Raw genomic sequence first — 20,117 nt, 5'->3', positions numbered from 1 at the left:
ATCACTAGCAAGTTGCCCTTACTACATTAAATAGCTGCTTTACACATGTTCTTGTGAACAACTTCATTAAATTCACTGGCTCAAAAAAAGGAGAGATAAGTATGGGGAACTAGGAGGAGAACTCTTTGAGAAGAAGCTACAGCCAATAGGAGTGGGAGAGGTTAAGTGATACTGACAGGTGAATGTGATCACAGTAAGTTGTACATCGTATGAAATTGTCAAAACATATAAATACGTAATTTTTAAAAGATGGGATTTTTCAACTTAAGGATACAAAAACACTATGGCAAAGGATACAAACAGCTTCTCAAATATTCCAGGCACAAAGTCCAGGAAGCCGAGCCTGCCTCAGGTGAACCAGAGAGATGCAGCCATGTATGACTGTGTTCTGAGAGACCCAGAGTGATGAATGAGGCTGTCTCTATGTGATGCCCCCATGATAAAAATGGATGGCAGGCTGGGAAGAGAGTGAAAGAATATACAAAAGTTATCTTCTCGGAGCCAGAATGCTAAGAAAGTCCATCTGGGGCATATTTCCTTAGTGCCAGTTAATAACGATAAGGAAAATGAAATAGATCATTTAGTCTCATTTTCACTGGCAGTACAAAACACAGCCCAGTGTGGTGGCACAAAACCATGTAAGAACGTCCAGACTAAGTGGTGAGACCCTGTCTCAAAGAGAATAATGTATATTAGGTATGCAAGTCAATAAATGAGAATAAAAACAGAATACATATTTGAAAAAGCCTGAAATGATATTGATAAATGTGAAATCACAGTCGTAATGAAAATTAGAATTAGGTTCACTGAATGCTTAAAAATGGTGCATAAGTTAGATGAGTGGTTAACACTGGGCTAATTTATTAAACAGAAGCAAAGACATAAATTAATATAATTGAAAATAAAACAGAAAAATTTTGAAAGAAAATTTATGTGCAATGTTGTTTTAACGTTAATAGATAAAAATTTGACTTTATACAATAGAAAGTCATATGTATATCAGTATACATAAACAGGAATACATACATATACATAACTTGTTTTAATTTTTACCACATGAATTTGTATTTATTTTTCCTTGCTTCTCTTTCCCACCCCTTTTCCCGCAAGCAGTGTCCCTGTGCTTCACATGTGATAGTGTCTGTCCAGACACAAAGCTATGTCCAGGGCTCTGACTCCAGGTAGAGGACTTGGCTGACATGCAAGGATCTGGGTTGAACCCAGAGTGAGAAACAAAGGAAAGAAACGGGAGAAGATGGAGAGAGACTGAACTCACCCTGTGGGGTCTGCAGCTTCTTTTGTAATGCTCTTTTCAGTCAAGAATGTGTAAAGTTTGTAGACACAGCAGAAGTGTGAACTGGTTTGAGTGTGAAATAGGAAAGAAAAAAACAACTTCTTGAGAAGATAGACAGATGTCTCTTCGGGTTTCTTAGTAGCTGTGATCATGTCGTAGTTTTTGGCAGTTCTCCAAGAGTAAGACCCAAGAGTGGGAAGGCTGTTCAATGATTAGGAAGGGTTCCCCAGCTTTGTAAACCTCAAAACAGAATCATAAGCATGACATTGTCAATTGGATAATTTAGACATTAATGTATTCTGCTAAGAAGGTGATATTTCAGCTCAGAAACCCTAATGATAATTTATTGACTTTACAGGCAACTGTGGGACAGGCATTACTTTGTCTCAGATTGTCTTTGCATCCAAATACCTTATGCTGTTTCCAGAAGCGTGAGAGTGTCACAGTTACCAACTTTGAGTTCTTGAGTTGGATAGTTGGTCTCAGGTTCTCAGTTCTACCCTGTAGTCTTACATTAGACATGTACACAGAGGCTGTCAAAGACTTCTTTTTTTTTATTTTTATTTCCTGGATATTTCTATAAAGGTGCTTTTACATAAAATTAACCATTTGAATGGATCCCAATATTAACTGGCTGGCCAGATTATTTTCCACTGCACAGTCATGGGTTGCGTAATATTTTGGCTACAAATAGATCAAACATATGGTGATTTCAAAAATAATAATAATATTAAACTTAATATATTTTATAAATATATTCACCACACAGTTAGGAGCATCATTATTTTATAATCTTCATTTGTTTAACATCTGTCTAGTTTAAGAAAGAACATTTGAATTTCCATGCTTGTACTCAAAGACTTCTTAAACAAGCTGTGGACTTGGTACATAGCCACATTGGTTTAGGGTGATACGACACCAGAAGTCGTCCCAGCCAATACTTGCTGTAGCAATAACTTCATGTTTAATGATCCTATTCCCTAGGTGTTGGTTTATTATTTTATCTGTTGCACAAATGGATGCTAAATATGGGAATTCTGTTTTCAGTCCCATACAATGTATTTTGATCATATTCATCACCTCCCAACTCCTACTCACACAACTTGGTGTGTGTATGTGTGTATATGTGTGTGCATGTGTATGTACGCGAGTGTATGTGTGTGTATGTATGTGTGCAACTTACCAAGTACAATTGTGCTGCCCAAATACTATTTGGTATGAAACTTTCCCTAGAGGGTAGAGAAAAGCACAAAGTTCTAGCACTAGCAGAGGAGCTATTGAAAATCTAAACATTCTTCACTTCTCACACACTTAAATCTCACACACTTAAATTTCAGTAATTACTACCAGAAAATACACACTGATTTTTTTACAATTTTTAAATGTAATATTTTTATTAATTACATGAGAATTCCACATAATCATGTAATGCATATAGATTATATTCATCCCCCTATTCCTCTCCATAACTCACCTAGAATCCACCCTCTAAGTCTTCTCCCAATTTCATGTCCTCTTTATCTATATATATATATATATTTATAAGATAGATAAATAGATAGATAGACAGATAGATAGACAGAAAGACAGACAGACATCCCACTTTGTCCAATATGTGATTCTCAGATACTTACGAGTATGGGGGCCATCTATACTCATGAACGGAACCACTCCCTTAAAGAAAACTGACTCTTCCTTAGGAACCATCAGTTGTCAATAGCCTCAGCGAGGCGTTGGGGCTGTCAGCTCTTCCAGACTCCGTGCTAGAATCTCAACTGACTTGATCTGCAGTGAGTTTCTGAGTGTGGAAGTCCTGTTGTGTCAAAAGACATTGCCTCACTCTGGTCCTGCATGACGTCTGGCTTCTTTAGTCTTTCTTCACCCCACTTCTGGGATGGTCCCTGAACCTTGTTGGTAAGGACTGTGATATGCATATCTCATTCACAGGTGAACATTCCACAGACCCCTTTTTGCATTCAGACTAGTTCTAAGTCTCTGCATTAACCACTGTCTCCTGCAACCCCCCACAAGTTTCTCTGATGAGAACTAAGAGCTGTATAAGTATAGAAATAAGTATTTAGAAGTCAGTTTGATATTATATCCATTTAGTTAATATAATAATACTAAGCTTAATGACTTTTCTCCTTCAGCATCATACATAGTGCTTTCTAGTCCTCTGAGAGCTAGCCATCAGAGAAAGAGCTTCCAAGTCAGTAGTTTTTATTACTTTTATATAATATATTACATAAAATACTTCTATTTCTAATGTCATCTGACTGAAGTATGTGGTGTCTTCAACAATAGGCTCTTACCATCAAATCCTGGTGGGCAACCAAGGGTCAAGGCAATGGCCTATGTTGTTTGGAAAGTCTCCAGGTCACCTCTGACAGCCTGAGGGAAAGTGTCCATTCCTGGCACTATTTGTTAAGTGAGCTATGGCTTCTGAAGGATTTTTTAGTATCTTTTATTTATCCTTTGACAGTTTCACACATGCAAACAATGTATCTTGACCATATTCACCTCCAAATTCCTCCTCCCTCACCCTTAAATAAGCCCCTAACAGGTAACCCCCTGTGGGTGGTTTGAATGAGAGTCCCTTTTATACTTAATGACTGAATACTTGGTCTCTAACTGGTGGAACTGTTTGGGGAAAGGATTAGGAGATGTGGCCTTGTTAGAGGAGATGAGTCATTGGAGGCGGGCTTTAAAACTCATGCCATTTCCAGTTAGCTCCTTCTGCCTCATGCCTGAGGATCAACATGTAAGTTCCCAGCTACTACTCCAGAACCATGCACGCCCACCTGCTGCCATGCTCCCTGCCATGATGGCCATGGACTCTAACTGACCTTCTGAAACTGTGAGTTCCAAATAACCCCTTTATTTTGTAACTTGCCTTGGTCAAAGGTATCTTATCATGACAATAGAAAAGTCACTAATCGACCCTCCCACCTTCATGTTCTTTTCATTTTTTCTTTTCTTTCTTGTTCTTTGTAACCCACTGAGTACAATTAATTCTGCCTGCTGAAATACTGAAATTTTGGTAGCTTGATATTGTGGAGGTCTTATGCAGGTGTGAGTTCATAGCCATAACATCTCCAGATAGCAGCATTTCACAGCCTTCCCCTCCTTCCTCTGGCTCGTATGTTTGTCCTATCACCTCTCTAACTGGACCTTAGAAATCCTGATGCAGTTGTTTCACCCACAGATAAGCAATATTCTCAGCACATTAGCCAATAATGAGTTACTGTATTAACCGTACCTCTATTGTAAAAGAAAGTTATCTTGCCAAGGTTACCAAGGCACAAATCTGGTGGTAAAAACATAAATATGTAGAAACTAATTTGACAATCTACTTAGCAAAACAATAGTAGCCTGTCCCCCATCCCAGTTTATGACCACTTTAACCATTGGCTTTTGACCAAGTTTACAGTACAAAGTATGACTTCTCTCTTGTGGAGTGGACCTCAAGTCTAATCAGAAAGCAATTGACAACCTATAACAGTCATGCCACTATTGCACCAGTAGGTGCATCTTCCCTGGCATGTTGGTATTATAGCATTCAGGGTAATGCCATTGATGCATTTCCCCAAGTGGCTCACATGGCATCTTTGGCACAATAAAAGCATGTTATAACTACAATAATAATGTCTTAGCATCTAACTCTAGTAGAAAACCAAGAGCAATGGCAACAGCATATTTGCCGGGTTATCTCTGGGTCCTCCCTGACCAATAGGAAGGTATCCCACACTTAACGCCGTGATTTCATTTAATCACCCATGTCTTCTGGAGGGAGCATTGTCTATCCATGTATGGTACCTGTGTTCAAGTTACTTATTCTTCTTATATATACTTTAATTGGTGTCACAATTTTATTCTGGAATGTTATTAAAATACAAAAAGAGATTTAGAGGAGAAAGGGAATTACTTGACTTGCTGTTTTAGATTACAGTCTGTCCTATCAGGATAGTCACAATAGCAGGATACTGAAGCAGCCAGCCATATCCACAATGGAGAGCAGAGAGAAATTAATACATTCATGCTTAGTACCAACCTATCTTTCTCTATTCTTATGCAATCCAAAACTCTAAGCCAGGGAATGGTGCTGCTCACAATGAGTTGAGACTTCATCCATCAATTACGTATAATAAAAACAAGTCCCCACAAATACGCACACAGGTCAGCATGATCTACACAATCTCTCATTTAGGGTCTTTTCCTCGGTTATTATGTATTTTATAAAATAACATTTAGAGCTATCAAAACACCAATCCTAGTCTGACACACAAACATATTGCTTTTAAACCATAACCTTCCATCCTTTATCCCCAGTGTCTCGTGTTGCTTTTTCTAGAATATAAAACATAGTCCAATTCAAAAGTACCCCTCAAAATTTAAAAAAATCTCAACACTTTGAAAGACCAAAGTCTCTTACTGTAATCTTCTATAGTCCAGTTTTGTTTTATCAAACTGTGTGCCTGTGTTTGCACCATATGTTTGTAATTGCCATGTCCTCTTGATGGATTGTTACCTTAATCAATATGAAGTGACCATCTTTATCTTTGCTCAACAGTTTTGTAGTTTGTTTAGTCAAATATTACACAGCAGCATCTGCTTACTGAATATATCCATTTAAAAGGAATACCTTTCTCCATCCTTACACTGTAAGGTAGTGTCTGTCTTTTGCAGTTAGGTGAATATCTTAGAGACAAAAAAATGGATGTTTCCTGGTTTTGCACCAAGTCTATTTGTCTGTGGTTTTTTATTAGTGGACTGAGACCATTAATACTCAGAGATATTACTGAAAGTTGTGTATGGATCTATTTTTATATTCAACCTGAAAATTTCCTTCCAGGGTTTTCTGTAGCTGTCCTGGTGTTACTAAATTCCATTAGCTGTTTTTTTTTTCTTTCCAGGGTTTTCTGTAGCTGTCCTAGTGTTAATAAATTCTGTTAGCTGTGTTTTATCATGGAATGTTTTGTTTTAGTTATGACATGCAGCTTTGCTGGGTGTAGTGGCATGGGTTGTTAGTTGTTGTCTTTCAAAACTTTAAATACATCTGCTCCGACTCTCCTGGCTTTTAAAGTTTCAGTTGGACGACCTGTTGTGATTCCAATGACTCTGCTTTTATACATGGCAATTCTTCAGTATGCTTTCGTTGTGTTGTACATTTAGCGTTTTACTTACAATATGACAAGGAAGAGGTTCTTTTCTGGTCTTACCTGTTTAGAATCCTAAATGCCTCCTAGATCTAGATTGGCATTTCTTTTCCCACCTCTGAGATTTCTACCTTTATTCTTCTAAAAATGTTGACTAAGCCTTGGGAACTATATTCTTTGTCAGTTCCTACAAACTTCCAGTTTGCTCCTTTCGAAGTGTCACTATACCTTGGAGTTCCCACTAGTATTTTTCTTTGTCTTTCTTGGGTGAATCTAGTCCTTCTGCCTTGTCTTGAAATCCACATAGTTGGCTCTCTCCATGGTCCATTCTGTTGACGACACTTCCCACAGAGTCTTTTGTTCAACAACTGTGTTTTTGTTTCTGGCATTTCAGATTGACTTTCTTCAGCATTACTCTTCCATTATTGGATTCCTCTTTCAAATCTTGCATCACCTTCTTTATTTCATTGATGGGTTTGTGTTCTTTACAGGAGTTTAATTTCTGCTTTGATTTATTTCAACATATTTATTACTGAGTTCTGTCTGGGATTTCATCTGACTTACACTTGCTGCCATTACTGTAAGATTACTGATTTTTTTGAGAAGTTATACTATCTTAATTTTCACTTTTCTTATGTCATTGTAATGAGACTTACATATTGTATGTTGTTTTCTGATTTGTTTATTCCCTTTAAACAGTTAAGTCCTTTTAGTTGAAGTATTATCAATTTTCATTTAAGACTTAGATGTAGTAGACCTAAGTACATATTTCAGAAAATAGCTCATCAATCTTGGAATGAAGGATACTTGATATAATTTCTATAGTATTTTTTGAGTATGATTGTACCTATAAGTACAACCTCTTTTTAATATTTCCTCTATACAAATATCATACTCGTCAATTAGAAACAATGCCACCTTTGACAGCAATAACCAATGGGGGGTAAACAATCAAGATTATTATGACATGCACTAAAGTTTTAAATAATAAAATTAGGAGTAAGAGAGAAATGTAAAAGATAAGAATAAAGGTTTAGTATTAGATCAACTTTGAAAAGAAAAACAGAGACTATTAAAATAGCTAGGAGAGAAAAGCTGTGTTATGTTAGGTTTACCATATTTTAGAGATTTTTATAAACTGTATGAGTTTATAATTAAAAAGTTAAAAATGAGAGGTTAAGGATGAAAAGAAGAAACTGCATAGAAAGATGAGACGAGGTATATGAGATGTGAGTGAAGAACATAGCAAGGATGTCTTACAGTTAGCTGGGAGAACATGAACAGTCCTAACCTAACTGAGCAATAGACAAATGAAAGTAAAACCACCATGTGTGCAACAGTGGAAATTCCACAATAGATAGGAAATAAAAGAACATTTAAGAAATGAATTATTGCATTTGCTGTGTTGAGTTAAAAGGTGACATTCTCAGATCCCTCTGGCTCCAGCAGGCTCCATGGAGTGCTGTGTGGAAGAGGCTTGAGGGGGCAAGAGAAGCTCTCACATGAGGAAGGTATGCATCCATTTAGGTTATAGAAGATGGATGCATGGGAAATCTAAGACAGTGAGATTGGTGGCAGTGTTCTCTTAAAGGCAAGTTAAACAAGCAGTCTGGTACATGGTAGAACAGATCAGTCTTAATAATCTCAAAACAAAATATTAATTTGATGGGAAAGTCTGGAAAAGTTCATTCTCTTTGAAGGCAAGAGTTTTTTTTTTTCCAGAAAATGTGGTACCATAGTTCACAAAGCATAAAAGCAATCAAAAGGGAGTTACAGAACAGTGAAACATAAAAAAGGTCTCTCTGGGCCACTTAATGGCAAACAGGGCAAAATTTGTGTCAAACTAAAATTCCTAAGGATAAAACTAACAACTATCCAATGATGTGGTAGTGTACATCTGGAAGCCTTTAAAGATTAAGCAGCAGTTCATACATAAGTAATCAAGCAGGGTCAATAAAAATGATTAAGCTTGACCTAGATGTGGACCATTATCTCCCTACAGTGTATGTTGTAGAGCACACTGGGAATGGAGATGGTTTTCGCAGTCCCAGGTCTTTTAAGTACCCAGATGTAGCTGATGGAGAGATGCAGGCCATAGTGCTGACCCAAATCCTGGCACAACCAGGGAGTGGGATCTAATGGCAGGCAGGCAAGAGTGTGGCCTTGCTCCTATTGGGCTGAGACAGGCTAAGCTATACGAGCTAGTCCTCCCAAGACTTTCAGTAGTAAATCAGTGCATGCTATACTCCAGCCACAGCCTGGGTTCAGGTCCTGAGATGAAAAAGGGGCATCAGTGTGAAGAAATTAATTGTCTGACACCCAGATGAGTGGCTGGCCCCAAACAGCTCCAGTCTTCTTTATTCATACATTCAAAGCAAGCATGTTTTTCCATACTAACAAACAAGTTTTCATCATCCAATGCTAACCTCCAGCAAAAACAAATATGCCAATATGTTTTCTCCCAACTTTTACATCAAAACATCTTTAAACCAAAACAACACTTGTTAGCTTGGCCAAATATCAAGTCAGGAACATCCTGTCTTTATAAAACTAAAGGTGATAAACATAGGCACACATTTCCAAGAAAAACAATCCTGTTCAAAATATATTTACAGAAATAGGAGTGATCTGCTCCCAATCCTGTCAGCACTGAATTAGAATAGCTCCCAGGTTCTGAAGTGACAGCTGGCATCCCCGGACAAGAAATCTGAGAAGCATCAGCTCCCAAAGAATTCTAGGGGAAGATATTCTCTAAGAAAGAAAGAAAGGAAGGAAAGAAGGAAGGGAGGGAGAGAGGGAGGGAGGGAGTGAGAAAGAGAGAGAGAGACAGAGACAGAGACAGAGAGAGACAGAGAGACAGAGAGAAAGAAATGATCATATCTGTTCTGTGGATGCATGATTGAGAAAATGACATAAACTTCTCTTTTAACTAAACAGTTAATAGAGGTGATGAGATCCTTCATATTTCATTTGACCTTTCTAAAGTATGTAGCAAAAGTCTTTCTTTCCTACATTTAGCCTCTCAAAACTAACTTGTGATTACTTGCAATGGATGACCATGGGCCTTCAGACATACTGCCCACTCTCTGTAAAAAAAAAATTTGTTACATAATGTCGATCCTTAACTGTCCTCTGACTTATACAAGCATCTTGAAGACAGCAAAGAGAGCAGATGAAGAGCATAAAGTAAGATGCCCTGCATGAGTGCGAGAGAATATCCCTGGGAGCTAGAAAACTGGTGGATGAAATTAGCAGTAATACAGTTGACCTGGACCAGTAGACATTCTTCAGTAATAGGGTCCTCAGAAAGAAAGAACAAGGAGATCAGAAGATGAGAAGATAGAAAATTTTGGGATTGGGGGGTCCTGCACAAGCTGTGTCTTGTGTCAAGTGAACTTAAGAAGTATAGTAGCTTATGTACAAGAAAGGCCAGTGTCCCAGGAAAGAAAACCTTAACTCATTTCATGTCCCACCACCACCTCAGGCCAGACCTTGCCAAATCTGCCCCTGGAAAAGGACTCAGAACTGAGTTCTCTTTGTCTTTTCATCAAGGCCTTCGAGAAAGCCTTGGATCAGCCTGGTTCTCAACACAAGACTATGTTACCTTCCTGTGAGTTTTTGACCACATGAGGATCAACAAATCATAAAGTCTATTGACACTGTTATTGGCTGAATACCAAAAGTAAATAATAACTTCCTTTTGCTGAAGATACTACTATCATTGGCTGCAGGATATGAGAGGGGAAAATCAAGCTAAGACTTAACCAGCCCTCCCTGAAGTCTGGTTTTCATAATGCTGGATGATATCATGCAGGCTGCCAGGGGAGGATTGTCACCAACATTCTGCTCAGCTACAGACTCTACATGTTATAGTGCCAACATGCCAGGCAAGACACAGCCAATTGAGCAATAGTGGCATGACTATTATGGGTGCAGCCATCTGCTTTTCTGTTAGATTTAAGACTTATATCACATGAAGAAATTCATGTCTAATACTATAAGACAGCAATAATCTGTGAATAGGGAAATCATAGGCCTCAGTAAGCAAACAACTGTTATTGTTATGTTGAATTAATGTGCTGTGCCTATCAAACTTTCTTCTAAACATTTGTGTTTATGCGCATAAATTGTTGTTACCATCAGCTTAAGTCAGACACAGAAATAAACTTCTTGCAAAGGATAGTTTACCTTAGAGATTCATAAGTATAGCTGACCCTCTTGGGAATAGGTGACAGTTGTCAAGATGCAGTGGCCCAATTATTAGTCACAGATAGACATCTATATCACCAAGGTTCAAGGAACATTGCAGAAGAGATGATAAAAAGAATGAAAAATGCAGCTGGAGAAATGATGACTCATGGGTAAAAGGTGTTAGCTGTTCTTTCTGAAAACAGAAGTTCAGTTCCTGGCACCCATGTCAGGCACTCACAGCTGCCAGTAACTCCACCTCCAGGGAACACCTTCTTCTAGCCTCTGAGACATGTGCACACATGTGAATGCACAGATACGCATGCTCACACATATACTAATGAAAATAAAAATAAATCCCTTGAAAAAGTTTGTTTTCATATATTTCTATAAGGGGCATGTTTGTTTCCTCTTTTATATTCATAAGGTTTTTTTCGTACTTCAGCTATGTTGCAAGACTTGAGGTCTGTTTTGGAAGAGTTGCTATGTTGTAGTGGACAAGTTGTCCATGCCTTTATCAATTGTTTTTATGCTGGTTTCTATGCATCTGGATTTGGGAAGATTGTAATTCTAGGTACTCACACCTTTTATGGTCATTGATGGGTGGGTGTTTTGTTCCTTGGTTTCTGCTTCAAATTTGGTTTTTAGGAGAGTAAGGTGGCTGTGTGTTATCTGTTAGGAAATTCTTCTGATATCTTGATAGGTGTGGTTACTGAGTGTCTTAGTTGAGCTTTCTATTGCTGTTTCTAGGCATGGTTTTTAAAAGACACCATGACCATAGCAACTCTTATAAAAAAAAAAAACATTTAATTAGGGTGGCTTACAGTTTAAAAGTTCAGTCCATTCTTGTAATGGTGGGGAACATTGCATCACACAGGCAGTTGTGGTGCTGGGTATATCTTGATCAGAAAGCAACAGAAAGTGGACTAGATCACTAGGAGTGACTTGAGCACATGTAAAACCTCAAACACTACCTTCTTCCTCCAACAAGGCCAAAGCTACTCTAACAAAGCCACACCTCCTAAGAGTATCACTCCCTTTGGGAGCCATTTTCTTCTAAACCACCACACTGGGGGATCCAGGTAAATGTGTTTCTATGTATTGGAAACTGACATTTGAGAATAGGGATGGTCTAGTAAGAAGGTACTGAGAGGATTCACATGAGGGAGAAAAGCAATGTGTTCCACCAGGATCTACTTAGGTCCCTGGGAATAGGGGCAGAGAGTGAGAAGAGATGGTCTGCTACAGAACTGGGCATGAGACTTGAGGATTGGTCTTAGAGAAAAGGAGGGAGAAGTGTTGATCTGTAGTTAGCTGTAGGCAGACACCGCGCTTTTGTTTTCTGGCTGAATAATCACACAGAAACTATGTTAATTCCAACACTGTTTGGTTGATAACTAAGGTGTATTTCTAGCTAGAACTTACATCTTAAATCAACACATTTTTATTAATCTATGTATCACCACGAGGCTGTAGCCCACCAGTAAGGTTCTGATATCTTCCTCCTTCAGCAGCTACATGGTGTCCCTTTGATTCCGCCTTCTTCCTCTCTATATTCAGATTAGTTTTCCTGCCTAGCTCTATTCTGTCCTGTCATAAAACAAAGCAGCTTCTTTATTAACCAGTGGTAATAAAAGATATTTACAGCATACAGAGGGAAATCACATGTCATCTTCCCTTTTCTGTCTAAATAAAAAGGAAGGTTTTAACTTGAACATAACAAAATTTCATATAACAAAACAGCTATCAAGCAAGAATTACAACATTTAGTCTATTTGTATCTGGCAAAATTAAAGAAAATATTCTATTATCATTTTATCTTTGTGAATCTAAAGTTTCATATCTAAGTAAGGAAAACTATAGCCATAACTGTCTGTCTTAAACTCCATCAAAGGCCCAAGAAGGAGATAATATTACCTAAGTAAATAGGAAGTGCATTGTAAGCAACTTCCAAAATTCTAGAATTGACAGAGATGTCTTGCTAAATGGATGGTCACCCAAAGTTCTTCTGTAACAATGAGGTATCCATCTTCAGCCTACAAGACTATAGTATCTGGCAGACTTTTCCATGAAGCAGGAACATTTAAGGACTGTCTGGCCTTCTTTAATCAAGTTCAGCAGTCATTTTCCTATGGGTGCTGCATGTCCAGTTCATACATCATACGATCAAGCAGTCAGGAAAGAGCAGTTTCTTGCCCAAATGGCTAACAAATTTCATAAGGAGCCTCTTCAATGTCCATAATCTTCTTGAAGTAGACTGATGCTGCCAGAAGCAGACATGTCTCACTGTTGAGAAAAGTCTAAGTTCTTAAAACATTTTAAATGCCATATTCTGTTAGTCTTTGAAAGGTTTGAAGAACACCTATCCATCTGCAATATATCTCTGTACATCTAGAAAACCTAACCAGCATGACTACAGATATGACTATCATAAATGACTATCTATTAATCTGTAATTTTAAATTATATATTATATTTAAAATAGGATTATAGCATAATACCTTAAATAAGAATAGAAATTATATATATATATATATAACAAAATTGACCTTAAATTTGCATCAATAAACCAAGACCCATACCAATGCAAAGTACTCATTTCTATATCATGTACCCCTTAATTTTTTTTAAATTGGCTGTGACCATCAAACATTTATAACCAATCCTTTTAAAATGAAAATAAACATTTATAAGCATTCACTTTGGGAATTTGAGTGTTGTTTTCTCCAAACTGCTTCCTGCTGCTTGTTGGCAAAGTATTTTTAGGGTTCACAGAGACATTTCAGGGGGTCTTGTTCCATCAAACCACATTAGCCTGTAAGAAATCCACAGGTTCTCATTTTCTGTGAAAACAAAAGCAGAACCTCTTTTTCAAAGTAACATATCCTAGACTCAAATTTTGAAGTCAAGATACTGATGTGGGATTCCATTGTTTAATAAAGGTACTGTCTTAAGCCTCTGCAGGGCAGAATATAGGTAGGTGGGGAAAACTAAACTGAATGCTGGGAGAAAGAAGGCAGAGTCAGGAGAAGCCATGTAACCCCACTGGAGACAGATGCCAGAACTTTACCTGGTAAGCCACAGCAACATAGTGATATACAGATTAATAAAAATGGGTTAAATTAAGATGTAAGAGTTAGCCAATAAGAAGCTGGAGATAATAGGCCAAACAGTGATTTAATTAATACAGTTTCTGTGTAATTATTCTTGGAGTCTGGGTGGCCAGGAAACAAGCTGCCTCCTACAACAAGATACCTTCAAAATATATATATATTTTGCTACACAGTGGTGGCACATGCCTTTAATGCAAGTACTTGGGAGGCAAGGCAGGCAGATCTCTGTGAGTTTGAGACCAGTCTGGTCTACAAAGTGAGTTCCTGGAGAAACTCTGTCTCTAAAAACCATATATTATATATATATATATACATATATGTATATATATATATATATATATATATATATAAATAACTTGGGGTGTGTGTGTGTGTGTGTGTGTGTGTGTGTGTGTGTGTATGTATGTATGTATGTGTTGGTTTAGTTTAGCAGACCCCAAAATCAAATATCTCTCTGCAGGCAAAAAAAAAAAATTCAAAGAAAACACAATAATATATATAATCAAGACTCTCTATGTATATTCCACTTTTACATGGCTTATTTTTTACTCTCTTTATTACTTTTACTGTCTCTTTAAAGACTTTGTCTTATTTTTTTAATACTATTTACTTATTTTATAACTGTCTATACTTTTTTCCTCTCTTTCCTTAGCCTACCTACATTTTCTAAGCATACTGTGTGTTTAGAGGTCTTTTATGTCTGATCTCTCCTATTGTACATTGGAAACCCTTTTCTGATGAGGAGCATTTTAAAATGGTAAGCATTGTGATCTCTGCAGCCCTGCATGCTGACTCTGCCTCTCTTGGCCTTTCAATATGATGGAGATACATTTACAACCATCTCTGGGCCTGCTGGGTGAAGCAGTGCTCATACCTCAACTCTGAGAAGCACTGTGCAGCACATAAACTTTTTTTTGTCACAGTAAAAGGTAAAATTGCCATGCTGCATGTTGTGCAGTCTGCAAATATCTCTGTGTATGGCAGCAGGGATCTACCATGCTCTCCTGGCTCTGTATACCTAGCAGACCCAGTCTTGCCACTTGCCCAGGCTGGGAGTGCTGAGCCACAGAGCCATTCTCTCAGCTATGTTCCTCCTGACCCTAAGCAGGCTTACAAGCACCCAGACTAAAGTAGGTATCAGGCCATACAGGTTAGTCCCAAATGCTTAGGTGCCATTTTGCAAAAGGAGACTGTGTGTTTGTTTTCCAGCTGTCCAGACATGAATAATCACACAGAAACTATATTAATTCCAACACTGGTTGGCTGATGGCTCAGGCATATTTCTAGCTAGCTCTTACATCTTAAATTAACCCATTTCTATTAATCTGTGTATCATCACAAGGCTGTGGCCTGCCAGTGAGTTTCCAACATATTCCCCATTCAGCAGCTACATGGCATATCTTTCACTCCACCTTTTTCCCCTGCGTTCAATTTAGTTTTCCCATATATCTCTATTTTGCCCTGCCATAGGCCAAAACAGTTTCTTTATTAACCAATGGTAGTAAAACATAGTCACAACACACAGAGGGGAATCTCATATGAGTTAGCCTACCTGCATCCCTGGTTAGACTTGACTGCACGTTCCCAGGGAATGTCTGCTGGAATTGGTATTTGAGACAAAGCAATGATTTGGGGAAGGAAGGTAGGAAGTGAGTATCTGTGTGATATACTGAAAATAAGAGCATGGAGAAAAGTAGGCTTCAGCAGGTGATCTGCTCTGAAGCTAGGGATGAGTCCAGGCCATTGGATTTGGAGGTGAAGAGATAGAGGTGAAGATCTACATTTAGCCTACCTACTTCTCTGACTAAAGTGGCCTATGTGTACCTAGGGAGTGCCTTCTCGAAATGGGGGCTGCTTCCCTTGGCAGAATCTAGTTTTAACTTTTTAATTGTGACTCACCCCATGATAAATATGTGAATGGTAGGTATCACTACTTTAGTCTGATTTGATTTCCACATACCTAGCTATTAATTTAATAGGTGATTAAACCAAAATATATAATTAACCTAAGAACTAAACATTGAAGGAACAAATCATTCAGTCAGTGAGTATATGAAATGAATAGACATGTTATCAAAAGTATCAATTGCCAACAAAAATATTCAATATTTTTGCCATCATGGAAATGCAAAGCAAAACTATGTTGAAATTTTATTTTTTGCCCCATTCAGAACAGTTATAATCAAGAGAGGAAAAAAATGATATGGGTGGATGTGGAGAAAAAAAGAAATCTAATATGATAGAACAAGACAATGTGGAGGTTCTTCCATCTTGGGTTCTTGCTAAGGCCATTTAAATTTTAACTAGAATTTAATCTTCTTCCCAGGAAGACTTGTGGAAATTTATTCATTTCTATTCTAAGACCCAAGCTCAAGATGTACCAGCTAACTTAGCTTCTGTTAAACACCAGCTTATGTAGAACCTTCCTCTCTAGCTAGCTGCTTATCTTGGCCTCTGTTAAACTGCTTGCTTATACATACCTCCTCATGCAGCTGTAGAGAAAGACGCTAAAATGTGATTTTGGCTTTAAAAACTCCTTACTCTAAATGCTGGATGCTATAGTTGGGTCCTGAATGCCTGAGTGGAGCCCAAGCCAGCTGGAATAAACACTTTAAATTGGCTATTGACTGTCTGAGTAGCCTTTTCTGGTGTTCTTCCTGAAACAGTTATACATTGCGCATAGAAGTGCAAATTAGGCTGGATACCACGGAAAATAGTGTGGAGGCTCTATAAATACCTTTCTATAATGAGAACATCTGTGAGACAACCAAGAAAACATTTTCTCAATGAACAAAGTCAATAGAAATTCTATATCATCTCAGAATACAAATCGGTGCATAATGTAACAATTGTTATACATTATAAATATTGAAGCTCATAGAGAATGGTAAGGCAGTCATTACAACTCAACAGTACTCTTTAACCCCAATCATCCTGACACCCCATACCAAATCCAGGGTGTTTGGGGTCGTTGTAATGTCTGTGTAACAACAGTCAAATCTAGAGTGCAATGACTACTGCAAGATCCTACCCCTGTTAACCAACAATAGGATATTTCTAGCTCTTTTTGTATTCCATAAAACTTCATTTTTAGATTCCATTGAGTCACATGTTTTGATACTTGTTGGGGGCCCTTCCCCAACTATCTCAGTTATGGATGACCCTGAGTAGTGCCACAGAAATCAGGACAAGGGGATGTAGAGTAGGAGATACAACTGCATACTTTATTGCAAAGCCAGTCCTTTTTTTTATAATACTCAAATCACAATCCAAGCTAGGTTCCCATAATATTTGAAAATAGTCACATAAACTAATAACTTTGTAGCAAATAATTTCAAGAGCTTCATGCCCTAGTTAATCTAAACAAAAAGCCTGGTGTTATGGGAATAACTTTTGCTATTATATAATATGTAAAAACACCTCATCAGAAGACAAACCACAACCTAATCAGAGCCTTTGAACTACAGTGCACATCTGTGTTCTCAAGGACTGACTATTGGCACGGCATTCTCCTGATAGGAGAGGTTTGCCTCCTCCTGACTTGGGTTGCCAAGCCTGTCAGGAAGAATGCTACCTCAAGTCATCCCTGCACAGAGTTTCCATGCCATTCAAAGTGAGTCCTCCACAGACACTATGGGTTATATTCATTTATTTCCATTTATTCTGTTGTCATGCTGAGTTGAGAATATTAAACCAGAATAACAACTCATTAGGAAAGGTCATATGTATCTTGGTATCAAAACTTTCTGGTATGTAACAAACAGGACATTAAGGAAACATCGGTCCTTCACCACCAAAACAGAACCATCTGCTCTGATAAAAGGGGACATCGTTTAAAGGACATTGCTGACAAGAACAGCTAGTTTATTGAGGACATGCCCTACAGGACAAAAAGAAAGAACAAGGAGAGAATAAAAATATATTATATCCTTGATTTCTTCTAGGTTTTCACCAAGGCTCTTCTTCAAGATTCTAGAATCATCTTAATATGCCTTCTTCTCAATAATGTCACTTTCAGCACAATGTCAAGTAGAGTAACCGGCTAAGATGTCATTTGTTAACAGCCACACTTTAATTCAAGCACATTTCCTGTTCTTGCCTTACTTGGCCACGTTACTAGCTTCGGGCAATGCTGTGAGTAGCCGTGGAGTATCCATCAAAGCAGAAAACAAATCTAATCACATGATTTGGTCCTGCACATACTAGTCAATATTCTTTCAGATGTTAGCCCATAATGTGCAGCAGATCCATAGTCTTAGAGCAGAGGCCCAGAAAGCAGAACTTAACTGACCCAAAATTAATGTACCAATATACAAATCATATGTAGCTTTGAGTCACTAAGTTCTAGCTAATGTAGCACTGAGTGCTTATGTAGTCAGAGTGGCTGACACACTTGTTACTAGGCTGACTTGTCAAGTTACTAGTTTTTTAAAAATAAAAATAGAAGTCTTTTATATTCAGATGCTGCTTCTCAACTTCCTGCCTACTATCTTATCAAGAATCTCACTACTCACTGATTGCTTAGACAAATTTCTTAGTTGTATCACCTGCCTCTTAGTTCATACCCTCCCGATACACCACCACTCAGACTCAGTCTAAAGCAAACATCTAATTTGGTTGTGTCGCTGCTTCTATAGCTCTCTATTGTGCAAAGGAACGGGTCTCCTCTCCTGGTCCCTGGGACTTTCCCTCCTTAAGGCCATTTTCACTGCATGATTTCAGACCAATGAGCTCAGTGCAGCGTCTTCTTTTACACGTCATTCTTCATAAGCCTTGAAAAGCACTACTCATTAATGAAACCTCCACAAATGTCACATTCTTTCAAAAAGCTTTTTCCCAATCTAAACGATATCACCAAATTATGAAATTGCATTTACAAATCAAAATTATAGGTGTTTGCCCTTTTCCTCTTCCAGCATTTCCAGGCAGTTTTACATTAGCACATTTCATCAAATTATCCCCTTTGCTGGCTCTTACATCCTTATTAAATCACGTTCCTCGGGAATAGAGGACATTCCCTATCCATCTGGTTAAACTCAGCTCTAAATACCATTTCCATCATATATGTAAAAAGCACTTACGTCTAATCCCCCATGCACCTTGACAAGGGATCCTTAATCAATGGGCACTGGTTTGTGCTGGAAACATTGAAATTCAAGGATACTTGGAGGTGTCTCTGGTTCATTATATCTCTCAGGTCAACCCATAGCTATGCTTCTCTCGCTTATAACTGCCAGTTCTTCCTTAGGTCATAACCTAAACAGAAGGCAACACTCCAGGTGTGCCCTTCGGGATACCATCCCCTTTGTAAGCTGTGGCAAGGCTTTTCTTCTGGGTGAATGTGTTAGCAGAATTGGGTTTTGAAAAGGCCAGTGTAGATTCTGAGTCAATGCAATGACCATGATGTTATTCTAATGTTGAAGAAAATTATTCTTATCTCTTTGAAGTTTAATAAGCTAATCCACTGGAAAGAAAACCACATTGTCTTACAGATGGCATGAGTTATGAGATGTAAGAATAACCCAACAGTCTGTGATCCTTGAGTGTTCCTTTAACATTCTTGTTATCATGAATCACCCCCATTGTTTTAATCTTATTTGAGGAATCTAGATTGTGGAACACCTCACACAGAACAAAAGTATATAAAGAAAATGCATTTGCATTACTATTCCCATTTGAGAAACTAACAACTATTCCCAGAGCCAGGGCCCAGCACCTTTACTGATGTCTGTGGACAGATACATCCTCATTCTCTCCCCACCACAGCCATACCCTCAAGTCACTGTGCTAGTCACCTATATGCACACCCACACATTTATCTAATATTTGGAAACTATGAATTCAAGTTTTTCCTAATAATTTCTAGGGTCACTTAGATAAAACATGATCTTTCCCTTGAAGTACTTGCTAGATTGGCCCAATGAACACAATCTAGTGTGGTATAGTCATGGCTTTGCTCCACGTAAACCAGAATCTGATGGCAGAGCACTGCAATATGTTACAAGTAAAGTATTTTAAATTAAATACTATACAACAGAAACACTCATCTTTAATTTGGTAAAAGGTGCACCACAAATTTTTAACTTGTGTCCCATTGTCTTCTGTTTCTCTACTATTCTGACTTTAAAATTATCAGTTGTAAAAAGGGATTGTTCTATTTCTGAAGATCACTAGACTACATAAATCTTGACGGTGAACCACACCAAATAAAACTGAAAAACTAGGAGCATTCAAAGCAAATCACTTTCCTGTCTCCCCACTGGAGGGCAGCATTTCAAAAGGCAAAAAATCTCCCAGGATCAAAGCAGAGTCATACAAGATGGGGGAGGGTGGGGGATAATTTGTTCCTGGTGGCCCCAATTTCTT

General features: G+C 38.0%; 1 gene segment (V, D, J or C); it reads left to right on the top strand.

The window, feature by feature from the left end:
• Window positions 1–20,117, top strand: part of LOC119800474 — a 600,210-nt gene that overhangs the window by 195,201 nt on the left and 384,892 nt on the right.

The sequence above is a fragment of the Arvicola amphibius genome, chromosome 13 (assembly GCF_903992535.2).
Source record: "Arvicola amphibius chromosome 13, mArvAmp1.2, whole genome shotgun sequence".
Classification (NCBI taxonomy): domain Eukaryota; kingdom Metazoa; phylum Chordata; class Mammalia; order Rodentia; family Cricetidae; genus Arvicola; species Arvicola amphibius.
Note: the sequence above shows the minus strand (reverse complement) of the source record. Positions and strands in the feature narration are given on the sequence as shown.